The sequence below is a fragment of the Urtica dioica genome, chromosome 6, assembly GCF_054948205.1.
Source record: "Urtica dioica subsp. dioica isolate 48M chromosome 6, U.dioica_male_clone48M_v1_H2, whole genome shotgun sequence".
Taxonomy (NCBI): Eukaryota; Viridiplantae; Streptophyta; class Magnoliopsida; order Rosales; family Urticaceae; genus Urtica; species Urtica dioica.
Genome location: NC_142761.1, coordinates 35,089,466 through 35,101,184, shown reverse-complemented (window position 1 = coordinate 35,101,184; position 11,719 = coordinate 35,089,466).

The window sequence follows — 11,719 nt, the reverse complement described above, 5'->3', positions numbered from 1 at the left end:
CAGCCCAAGAATGCTCTGATGAGAGATTGTCAATTCTTTTGTATTTATATAGTACATGAAAGTTTAGAATAGTCACTAAGCAAGCGATGTGGGACTTTTAACACATCAAACTTGCTTTTTCTCATAATGTTTTACTTTTATACTGTAAATCTTTGCATTGCATACATATATACATATATATATATATATATATATATATATATTATATTTTTATGTACGCAGCAAGAAGTTAACATATATATAATATATATACATATATCTATAAAAGTATATATATAGATATAAGCAAGAATATAACATTTTATATTATATACATATATAGATGTAAGTTTATTTAATTACTAAAATAATTAATCATACTTTTATTTGTAATAATTTTTAAAAAATATAAATTTTATCATTAATTAATTATAAATAATATTTGAGTGCATATTAAGAATTAGTAACATATGATAATTATTTGGAGACATATATAATATATATATTGGGTATTTTCAATTATATTTTGTTATAAGATTTTTGTCGATATATCCGTCGGTAATCGATATATCATCGATATATCACCGATATAATCGGTAGTCGGTATTGAAATTATTATAGAATATCCGTCGATATATCCGTCGATACTCGATATATCCGTAAAATCAGAACCTCGGTATGGATATCGGTATCGATATTTTAAACCTTGTTTTCAATCTTCAACACAGCTTTGTAGCTAACATCACAAAACCCCACAAGGCTATAACTAGTGTCTCTTATGTACCAGATTCCATCTTTAACTGAACCAGTCACATACCTGATGATTCTCCGATCACAAGAACAGACTTCTTCATCAGGTCTCTAGCATACTTACTTTGAGAGACGAGACTTAATTAGCTTTCATCTCACCCACAATGTTCATTATGAATTCCTTATCCCCCTGTTCCAGAAATTATTCCACCAAATTCTGTGAATTATCATCATAATAAATATGAGCAATTATAAAGTCTGACCCCATGCGTTTAAAAACCAGAGTCTTCTTGTTTTCTCCCCTTAAAGTTAGTCATTATCGATTAAAAACATAGTAAGCTTCCCATACACTACTATAAAAATAACTTTTAGAAGCGACAAAAGTCGATTCTAAAAGCCAAAAAGTCGTTTCTAAATGATCCTAGAAGCGATTTTGTCGCTTCTAAAAGTCTGCTTCCAAGGTCAGCCGCTTCTAAAATCACTTCTAAATATTAGAAGCGACACTTTTAGAAACGACATGTCGCCTCTACATCCGCTTCTAAAACAAAAATTTAGCGCCGGAAGAAACTCCCGCGAAATAGCGGGAAGGGTTTAGAAGCGACTTTAGAAGCGCATTGTCGCTTCTAAATCTTTCCCGCCATATCGCGGGTGATATATAGAAGCGACTTAAAAGTGCTGTTTTTTATTTATTTTTAATTTAATTTAATTTAATTTAATTTTTAGAAACATAAAATTAAAAGTTTCATTTATACCAAAATTAAAACTAATTAAAAGTTTTAGCAAAATAAAAACGAAACATTATGTGTCTGTACATAATAAAATGTCTAAATAAGAATAATGATGTTCAATATCGTCCTCCTGAGGCGCGTCTTCCACTTGGTCTATATACGGGCTCATCAGGGTTTGGGCCATGACTTGCTCGAGCCGATGACGATGGAGGATCCTTAGGTATTCCTTGACGTCGTGCCTCTGGGGTACGCTCGGATGTACTTAGGGAGCTGGATGCCGGTGACCCATAACGGCTCGTAATCTGGCTCAACCTCGATCCAATCTCTAGGTCGAACACTCCTCTAGACATTGCGTCGTATGCACCGGCTAAGTCTCTCACTGCTTCCCGAAGCGTAGACATCTCTTTCCCCCTGGACTTGAGATGCTGAAGGTCCCACCTCGATATCGTGAGCCTGAGCTTCTAGCAGATCCATTCAAACCATATAAAAAAAAATTTAATTACTAGAACGAATCAATTAAATACCGCAAATTAATTAGCTCTGATACCACATGCGGATGATTATTGCACCTCAAGCAACCATTTAAATGCGAAAAATATTAATTACGCTATCATAAGCTAATTAAAACATGGTTATTAATTAAACAAGATCTAGATTTACGTTATTTAATGAGAGCAACCGCAATATGTCAAGCAATCGATAAATTTAATGACAAGTTCAGAAGACTTACAAATTTGGGCTCACAAACCGAACCTTCAAGCTTTCACAATTTGTCTTCAGTCTATAAAAGACTTCCCACGATCAAACCTTCGGGATGACTCTGAAACTTTCGGATTCCTTCTCATCATGTTAATGACACCGTAGTCTTCCGAAACGTAATCTTCGAGGAAAATAAGACTAATGAATGGGCAATGATTCTTGATCTCACTTAGATTTGAAACGAGATCTTTCAGATCTTTCTCTCTTATTTCTAATAATGGAATTGAAGCAATTCCGAGAGCAAGAGGAAGGAAGAAGATCTGCGACACCAAGAGGGGAGGGTTGGCCGATTCTCTTTGTAACAAAACTAGGTCAAAAAACTGATTATTTTTTGCTTCTCATGAACTCCATATTTATAGCAGTTAAAATGAGATATTCTAGAATATATTATTTCCTTTTATTATGTTCGCACTAGTTGATTTAATATCAACCCCTAGATATCATCTCATGAATCCTACTTTTTCTCTCATCCATCAAATCAGTATCTGGTATTTCATTTTATATGATAATATACAAAATTTTTAATTTGTTGAGAGAATAAAGGAAAATATTTCTCCTAAATATTTCTCATAAATATAAGGAGAGAATATAGGATAATAACTAATTTCCTATATTTTCTCTCCTTTATTTTATGAACAAATAAAGAGAATAAAGTGGTATAAAACCAGTATAAAAAAATCGCCCACCTCCTTGTAGGGAGGTGGCGAATTTTTTCTTCAGCACAAGTCCGGCCCAAAAATCCAAAATTATTTATTTACTTGATCCAACAATAAATAAATAACTTATTAATTGATTATTTACTTGATGCAACAATAAATAAACAATTCTTCTATAAATAGTTATTTAATTCCGCAAATACCCGTTTTTCAGAATTAATATTGTTAATCACAATTACAGCAAGTGAGACTATAACAATGAAACCATTATTTATTGAAGCCGAATCAGGTACTATGGACCTAGTATTTTAAGCTTAACAAACTAGATCAAAAGATGAAACAATCCTTTCTCTTTTACGTATCGTTTTGTCTAATCTTGGTTAGTACTCCACCGTGTAAGCCAAGACTGAACTCTTCCATGATACTAGAATTATATTTACTCATCGCGATGAGAGTCCGTTGATTTAGTCCGTACGTGATCATGATCCTCCAGGTTCAACCCGTATCGAGATATGTGTATTTGTTCCGTTATACCTTTCTCGTTACATATATACCCTAAGCACAGTTGCTTCCCCAGCGAAATATTCTTCCGAACGTAAGCCAACTTCGGAAGTGCTAGCAATCTATCGGTTCTGGAATCAACCCTTAGGTGAGAGAACATTTATCTTCTTTCACTTTCTTCTACGATCATGTCCCGACTTCCCAAAACACCTATTTAGTCAGCTTTTCATTAGCCTTTAATGTCGTAAATCAAAGAACCCGGTAACATGACCTAGAAATCCATGATTACTTCAGGATTTAGATCAAGCGTCACTGTGACCATCATAAGTGAACTCGGCTAGTGCATTGTAACGGTATTTAAACGACACATCTATCAAAACCAAAGTACGTCTGGGTTGTATACGTATAAAAAATGTAGAATGCTCACACTGAGTGATCAACATTGACTCATGTTCTACATATATGACTTTGTTGGAATTGATCTAGGGTTAAGAAAATATTTAACGCTTCGAGAAGCGGCGGAAAATAAAAAATTTCTTTTAAACAAGTAAAACGATTTTACTAACCTTGACAAAGAGCAAGCACATGTTCATATTTAAATTAAAACTATAAAAGAGCATTACTCGTTTACTAACCTTTGTGAAGCTTGAACGTTGAGAAGCCTTAGGAAGGTTGAAACGTTCGTCTCCCCACGTAGCTCGCCTTTCTTCGTTCTTCGGGAAACTAGAGTAACCACGAAAGTTTCTATCACAAGAATCACTCAAGAAAGAAAGAAATTAGTGTGTGGGCACTTTTAAACACGATGACTCAAGAGCAAGTCTAAGAGTCGAAGAGCTAAAACACTAGGTCAAATGTGGACCTAGGTGCCAAAAAAAAATGAAAAGAACTTAGAGAGAGAGAGAGGGAATGAGTGCTCTATTTATAGGAGAGGGATTACCTTCAACAAGGTAGTTTCCTCTTCTATAGAATATCACATATTCATGACCAAAATTTTCCCTCCTTCCTATTGAGTAACACGGCCAAGTCCTTCTAGAAGGCCTTGGATTTGTTTCCTCTTTTGCTTTTCCCTTAGCCTTGGCCGAAATCCCATTTTCCTTGTAGAGGAAATTTGTTTCCTCTTTTTTTTTGGCAAGTATCTTCATACATCAATGCACAAAATTGGTCTCTCTTTCTTTGCTATGTTGGACGGCCATATAGAGCTTCTAGAAGTGTTTCTAGATTTTTCTTCATTGGTTCATGACAACATAAGAAAAGCCCATTAAGAATTTTCAAGTAAGATTCCATGAAATGAAATTAATCCTCAAGGCCTAAATTCCTTAACTTGGCCAAGTGATATTTGTCATCATATGACAATGTCAAAAAATTTATTGACATTCATTTCATCCTATGTCCAAAAAGACAAAAATACCATTTAGACAATTTTCGTAAAATTTGTCTCGTTCTTGTTTTGACTTAGCTTCTAGTTTAACTAATCCTACTCAATATGAGTTCTGACAGGGACCTCATGGATCCAAATAAACAAAGCTTGAGCTAACATACTTGGACTCAAAAGTTCACAAACATTTTCCAAGTTTAGCTTAATGTCAACTGTCCACTAAAGAGTTGACACTGAGAATTTCTCGGTTCAAATGAATTTATTTTCTACTCAAGAATTCAACTTAATTGTAGTGAGTGGATCCACTTAATATTATCTACGTTTACCCTTCATGAATATCATCAGCTAGTCGGGATTTACAAAATTACCATTTTACCCTTCTAGCTGTTATTTCCTCAACTCATTTGTCGCTTGTGAATAAGTTAGAAACAATGTATTGACGAGGAGCTAACAAGTCACATTGATTCATCCAAAAGAGTCATGAATCAATTTGGACACTGGCCAGTTCATTTATTCACATTCCAAGGAACAAAGCATGATGTGATATACATTGCATTTCAGCAATCTTGTACATGAATTCCATATCTATGAGATCTTCAAAAAGTTACTCATGACACCTTCATAACTTAGTACTTCACCAATAGGCCCTGTTCAGAATCACATAGTGAATCCGAAATCTGAATTTCTCTAATGAGAATACGTAAGCTATGAAGTGACATGTCTCATTTCAGGATTGAGGTAAGCATGATGCAATTCATACGTAGTGACTTCGAGACATAAGAGGTTAAATGGTTTATTCTTATTCTGTCTCTAGAAGTGCACTGGTCAATTCAGCACCTTAAGAAGATACCTAGAAGAACTATAGAGTCTCCAACTCTCAATGTCTCATAACCAGACATCATAGATTCTCCTAATAATCGTACTGAGATCAATAGTCATTTGATCCTTAGATTATGAATATATTGTTTTAAGCAAACTATGAAGAGTTTGTTCATGCAAATCTACATTTGTCTCTTCATATGTTGTTAGGTTTGTTTAGGGACTAAAGACTATAGATTATCATAAAGCTTCAAACAGACAAGGAAGAATGAATGAACGTTTCAACTTTTTATTAATGATTTGGCAATTACAAGCAAGAGTGTTCATGAGACTATGTTACATTAAATGTATACAAATAGACACTACTACTCTTCTGGCGGGCCCCATTGACAATAGACTTTAGATAAGGCTTTCCAAGCGCATATCAGTCATCGACCTTGTTTTAGTTCACCGCCCGAATTCGGATACCCATCATGTGACTCAGTTGGATACGGAGCTACCGATGATAGTTGTTAATGATTCTGAATTTTATCAGACTCCAACCCACTAATCATATTATAATAATAAAGAAACTTATTATCTTATTTAGTAATCATCATCTTCTAGTAGGCAATATTCCTAACAAGATGTACAAATTCGATTAGATACACAAGTGTCAATAATCCGGCTAGGAGATGTACAAGAAAGTGATGTATCTACTTAATTTGCTGAAGCATCATTGGATAAGTCTTTGGCCAAAAGTGATAGCAGACGGTTTTATTGGTCGGCCGTGAAGGAGGTCACAGGTTGTACCGAGCTTTCAGTGGGCGGTCCCTAGGGCTTTGTAGGTGATCCGGGGTTGCTTCGTCGCTAATCTTTATCGGGGAAGCCATGAAGCTGATAGCATGTCACTTGAGTGTGGCCATGCCGGTTGTAGTGATCTATGGGCGTTGGCGTTTCCCGTATGGCCGAGCTGGCTGCCTGGAAGCATGAAGGGAAGCAAGTTGGTGGAGGCGGTGGAGCGGAGGTTGATCTCTTGTTGCTTTTCCTCTTGGCGAACTAGGCTATAGATGCAACTCCATGGCTCGGTCCTGGTTTTGTTGATCGACGAGCCATTTTGCGCTGCCGCAAATGCATAGAGGCATCGAGACAATGCTGGATAATTCATCCTAAAGTGATTTAAGTTGGGTAAAATAGAGAGAAACAGTCATACCATCTTACTTGAGCACGGAAATGGAGTGTTTCATAGATCTTTAGAGCATTTGACAGCGAAAATCTAACCTTGAGGTCAACCCAAATCTGACTAGCAATCTCAACGTATAGGATGCTGGGTCGTATCTCGGGAGAGACGGAGTTGAGAATCCACTGCTCACGAGGTCGTTGTAGCGTCCCCAATTGACAGCGGCGTTCGCGTCGGTCGGCTTGGATGATGAGCCATCAACGAAGCTGAACTTGCTTTTGGCCCATAACATCATGGTGACAGCTCGGCTCCATGAACCGTAATTGTCACCGGTGAGGATGGGAATGACGAGGACAAATGACAGACAGTCAGAGTGATGAATCGGATACCGACTGGATTGATTCAGAGATGGCTCAACGGTGGTGGGTTCGCGGGACATATTTGTTTCTGCCGTTGACTTCGCTAGACATGTTCGACGGAGATAACGAAAGAAGAAAAAAAAACGTTGATATTAGAAAGAGTGAACATGAAAGGTCGTGAACAATGAACTGATGACAATATATTTTCTTCTGAAAAAAAACAAAAAATGGACGAATAAAGAAAGTAATAGCAGTGATGTGAAAATTATATCAGAAATAGTACTGACAATAAATGCTAATGATATTGAAGGTATAAGAATATATCACACCGATATGAACGTGATATTGTTGATATGAAATAATATGAAGATATTCAATGCGATGAATGCAATTAAGAATAACACTGATATTAAAATCAATGAGATATGCATGAATAATAGTGAGAATTGACTTTGATAATCAAAGCAGAGATATGTAGCAGAGAAGAAAAAAAACGTTGAGTGCAATCTGATACCATACAAAAGAAGCAATATACAAATATAGAATGAATTGCTATGATTTTATTATTGATTGTGCCTAGAATATATAGGCGTATTTACAACAGATTGTGCAAAATAATAGAGAACTAATTAACGCAATAAATGCTGATAACAAACTAGCGTGATATACAAAACTGATATAGCAAACAATCAGGAAACTAATTAGGTGCGTGTATTATGGGAGAAAATATCGTTCAACAAAGAACTATAAAGTCCTTAAACTCTCTATGTCTCATAATCAAACATCATAAATTTTCCTAACAATCTTCGGAACTAAATGTCCATTTGTTTCTAAAATTCTTAATATAACTTTTTAAATAATTATTACAAAAGTTGTTATGCAAATGTGAATTTGAAAATTGTGTTGCAAATTATTTCAAGACAAAAAACTGTTAAATCATAACACATAGATGAAGAATGAATGTTTTGTTATTGATTTGCTTTAGCATTACATCAAGTTGTATTTGAAAGAGCTCATTTCATTTAAAGAGCTCATTTCAGATATTGTGGACACTAATTTTTTTTTTTTTTTTTTTTGAAAGAGACAATATTGTGATGTTGTTTATTCTAGTGTTCTATATTTTTTTTTAATTAAATGATACTTAACTACTTACGTAGGTGGATTGAACTACTTAGCTTGCTCTCCCTTTTTTATATTAAAAAAGATTAACGGAGGTTAAATATTTTGGATTTTGGTTTAAGTTAGCCTCAGTAAAAATCAAGAAAAAAATTAACAAAAATGTAAAGTATATTCTCTAACTGATAGTAAAAAAAATATATAGCAAACTAGTTTTCCCTCATCACCGAAACTCAGAAAACAGCTATTGGCCATGATATATCAGCTCCTCCATCCTGATATATTGAAGGAAAAATATCACGTATATATTCTATGTTTTCGTGACATATCGAGTTTAATATTTGGTTTTTAAAAATATCGAATTCATACCTTCTATTTAACTAAAATGACGAAATTCTACCGTAAACAAATCTCCCTTTCATTGAAATTGACTCTTATATAAGAATAACCGAATCAAATCCAAATCAGTACTCTAACTTTCAAATTCTCAATTTTGAAATAAAAATATCTTTAAATTGAAATTAAATAATAAAACTCATATTTCCCAAGAGGTAACTATATTCCGTGTTCGGATTGTGACTCTGAATTCTGGATTATCTGTTTGAATCTGTGGTTTTGATGACTATCAATTGTCGATTTTTACCCATTTGCCTCTTTCTATGTTCTTTACGATTAAAAGATTGTTGTTTAGTTTTTAGTTTTTAAATAAATTACATATATGTCGTGAATGAATAAAGATAATTGGTGTTTACATATAAATATTATATTCAACATCACTGGAAAAATCAATGAAAATTCAATAAAAAGAAGATTCGTGACACTCTAATCTATTTCATGTTATAATTTCGTAATTTTAGTTAAACAGAAAGCATGAACTCGATATTTTTGAAAACTAAAAGTTAAACTCGATATTTCACTAAAACACAAGGTATATGTGTCATTTTCCCTATATTGAACTTGGTCATATTATCATCGAATTACATTATAAAATATTATACTCATCATTCACTTAAAATAGCTTCTTCTAAATTGCAAATGGTGTATAATCCTTAACAGATGCCAACAAATAAATTCCTCCTAAAATTAATCGGTAAAAAAAGTGATTAATTACGTTTAATAAACCTTATTGAAGTTAATGAACTGATTACTTCTCGTAGCTGTTATTTGAACTTCATCACAAAAGAATAACGTTATTTTTCTTTATGTTAAATTATTTTTTATTATTATTTTAGGCTCAATTTAAGTTTAATTACAGTGTAGGATTTCGTTCATAAAGAAAATAACTAATACCATTTAGAAAAGCTCTATTTTTTAAAAAATATTTATAAAAAAAAGTCGCTATTTTAAAAATATTGCAAATACAAACATTCTTTTCGTAATTTTCTTAACATTTGATGCACTCAAGCCCCATAGCTTGCGACTAAAAGGCCCAAGCTTCCATAGTGCAACATAAAGGCCCAAGTTAGCTCCATGATTACATTGCTTGAATAGGGGAAAATTTCAAAAAATATTTACGAAATAGTTCAAATTGAATTTATCTATAAAAAAATCATTTTCTTTATGAATGAAATTGTAACAATTATTTACAGTAAGAGAAACATATAATTTCAAAAAAAAAATTTGTGAACATCAAGAAAAAATAAATAATTATTTATGGTTTGAAAAATATATTTTGCAATAAAACCTTTACACAAGTGATTCATGCAATTAATATAAAAAAAAACACTATATAGGTAATTTCGGCACATTTGCATATGATGCAGTTCCGAGTCACTATGTCTAAAAGATACAAAACAACTATGGCCCAATCAGGACCCATTGTTTTTTTTTTTAATGTTATATTTAAAATAAGACAATAAAGATGAGTTTACATGTTTTTATTTGTTTATGTGAAACGTCATGTCGTAACCCGGTTTTTCCGTGGTCTTTGCTTGTCCGATCCCCACCAAAACACAACATATCATATTTATAAGTTCCATCTCATTTTTTTAATATCTTCATGAATTGTCTACGAGGACTTGAAATAAGATTTTACTTGTGTGATTGAATCGGACCTTCCTTATTGGGCCAAAAATTGACCAAGCGAATTCATGAGATTGACTTCTTCCGTATGAAATGTGAATGATATGATTAATCCTCAGAGAAAAAGAAAAATAAAAAAGAAAAAGAATCCAAAACTCCATTTGAAATTAAAAATACAGCACATGCATGGTAAAGACACTTGCAATACAAAACTAATTAATTCCATCCTTCTCTTACTTCTAGGACAAATCTAAACACTAAACCATAATTAGATGTACATGTATACTAAACTCTCAAGTCAAATTTTCTTTTCTTATTCTTTTTATTTTCAATATAAATTATGATGCATATTATCAGCCTAAAGAAGGTAGTAATATCTAGCATTAGTTTATGTAAAGACAATTTATATCTAATAGCATTTTTCTGTAGTAAAATAATAGACTCAAGATATGGTTCAGTACCTACAATGTAATTTTCTATAATCAAAAGTTCAAACCAGCCCAAAAGGTCACCTTTTTATTATATATTAATCTATCTCTGAACTTGCACTTTCCATATATCATATAAATATTTGGAAATTGTTTCTGATAACTGTTTTTTGTATTTTCATCGCAAAAATAGCATGTTTAAAATTTTTAATACAGAAATAACCTTTTTAAGTTGTAAACGAATTTATTTTTATATTTACAATTTTTTTAGAAATTTGAATACTTTTTTGGGTTCATTTAACTTTATACAGTATTTATTCATAAGAAGAATAAAAGTTTAGTGTTTATAAAAAAAAAAGTTATTTTTGAAAGGTTTTATAATAGTTGTTATTTTAGCAATGTTAATACTTAGAAAACGTTATTTTTTAAATTCCCCCTATATATATATATATTATGCTGTATGTAATGGATATGTTAGACTTGGAGTTAATTTTGATATGGTGCTATTGAAATGGTGGTGGTGACTGGTGAGAGAAGCAATAACGTGTATAGATTCCAATTGGTGATTTTCCCAATGACACCAATCCTAAAATTAGGGGCCGTTTTGCAACCTAGCCGCTTAACTTTATTGTTTTCTTGGTCGCATAAAAACTACTATTTTAATAAACTATGATCTATAAGGTCCTACACACAAAATATTATACACCACTTGACCTTTACATTCCAAATATTATATTCACAAGTAATATAAGTTATATATGATAAAGTATATTACTAAAACTAATATATATTTTATATAGTTGTGAAAGAGGGGTTTGGTTTGTTGAGTCCAATTAGTAAGTGGATATAAAACACTTTGATATCACGTGATGTGGCCTCAAAATCAGGGATGTGCACTTTGTTTTTTAGTTGTTGCCAAAAGCTACCATTCCACTCAAAGATCATAATAATTATTTTGCCTCACTCGGTGATGCCATTGCTTTGACACATAACTGGTCTTGTTTTCCATCCATCTCCGCATATTTTTACATGTTTTATACTATTTTTTTTAGTTTCTCCTTTTCCTTC